The sequence below is a fragment of the Bombus affinis genome, unplaced genomic scaffold (assembly GCF_024516045.1).
Source record: "Bombus affinis isolate iyBomAffi1 unplaced genomic scaffold, iyBomAffi1.2 ctg00000612.1, whole genome shotgun sequence".
Taxonomy (NCBI): domain Eukaryota; kingdom Metazoa; phylum Arthropoda; class Insecta; order Hymenoptera; family Apidae; genus Bombus; species Bombus affinis.
This window is the reverse complement of record NW_026109224.1, coordinates 60,001-61,496: the sequence shown is the minus strand read 5'-3', so window position 1 is coordinate 61,496 and position 1,496 is coordinate 60,001. Positions and strand designations below refer to the sequence as shown.

The 1,496-nt window shown below is 49.9% G+C and overlaps 1 non-coding gene across 1 annotated transcript; it reads left to right on the top strand.

The window, feature by feature from the left end:
* The first annotated feature begins 1,223 nt into the window (after window positions 1–1,223).
* On the top strand, window positions 1,224–1,378 carry LOC126928165 (5.8S ribosomal RNA). The gene has a single exon (XR_007716383.1). It is a non-coding gene; the product is annotated as a 5.8S ribosomal RNA (ribosomal RNA).
* The last annotated feature ends 118 nt before the right edge of the window (window positions 1,379–1,496 follow it).

Below are 1,496 nucleotides of genomic sequence, written 5' to 3'. Positions count from 1 at the left end.
AAACGTGCTTCCTACCCATAGGGCGTGTGTTCTTCGTATGTCGTTTTGTTCGAAATAACGAAACCACTTGTAACATACTCGTGGATCGGGTAACCTAGAACGAAAACGCATTGCGTGGATGTTGGCCCGCTATGATAATGATGATGATGACGATGACTATGATGACGATGCGTAGCAACGATTCGTAACTAGTCTAGCCGAAGTTGGTTCAGAGGGGACCGCAGGCTGTCTACCCTCGATGTCGTGAGTCGGACACCCGTGCCGTCGCTAGAGTTTTTTCAAAGCTCGGCTTCTGGATATTGGGAAGAAAGACCGCTCGAGGACGACGGCTGCGCGTGCGTCCCATCGAATTTTTTTTTTTTATACCACCTGAACGACTAAAGTTTCGTCTAGTTCGTCGCATATAACCCGTTCAGAGGGGACCGCAGGCTGTCTATCCTCGTTGTCGTGAGTCGGACACCCGTGCCGTCGCTGAAGTTTTTTCAAAGCTCGGCTTCTGGATATTGGGAAGAAAGACCGCGCGAGGTAGATGGATGCGAGTCCCATCGAATTTTTTTATTTTTTAAAAAAAACAATCACCTGAACGGAGATGTGTTCTCTTTCGTCGATTTTTCACGCTTTGAGTCGTCGCGATCGCCATCCGTTCGGAGGAGATCGCCGACTTCGAAGCCTCGATGTCGTGAGTCGGACACCCGTGCCGTCGCTAGAGTTTTTTCAAAGCTCGGCTTCTGGATATTGGGAGGAAAGACCGCTCGAGGCCGAGGGTCGCGCGAGTCCCATCGAATCTTTACATCACCCGAACGATGGAGGCGCACGCTCTTTTTCTTGAATAATTGGACGAGAGGAATGCATATCGTATTATATATACACACACACACATATATATATATATATGGGCTAGCCACCGTGCGTATTTCTTCGCGAGATCGTGTGCTGCACAGAGGATTCAGAATCGGGTGTTATATCCCCGTCGTTTCCTGACGAACGGAGCTTCGATCTCGATGGTTGTTATATATCATAATGTACTTTTCGCCCGGCCGGCGGACGCGCGTATCTTCGCGCGTTCGTCGGATTTCATTTTCGAACGTTTTCGTGTCGTCGATCTTCCGGCGACTTCTGCGCGTCCGATTCCCGTTGGTCGGTCGTGTCGGATCTCGGCTTCGCTCGAACCGAGTATTAAGAGTACATGGAGTACAAGAGTTTTAAAAAATATATGAAAAGATTACCCTGAACGGTGGATCACTTGGCTCGTGGGTCGATGAAGAACGCAGCTAATTGCGCGTCAACGTGTGAACTGCAGGACACATGAACATCGACATTTCGAACGCACATTGCGGTCCACGGATACAATTCCTGGACCACGCCTGGCTGAGGGTTGCTCACGTAAACCTAAGACTGCTTGCGTTGCGTGTCGTTCCTCTCTATCTGTCTCTCTCTGTCCCTTGGTGCCTTCGACAACCCGCCGTCGTTCTTACGATACGTAGAACGTTTCAGAG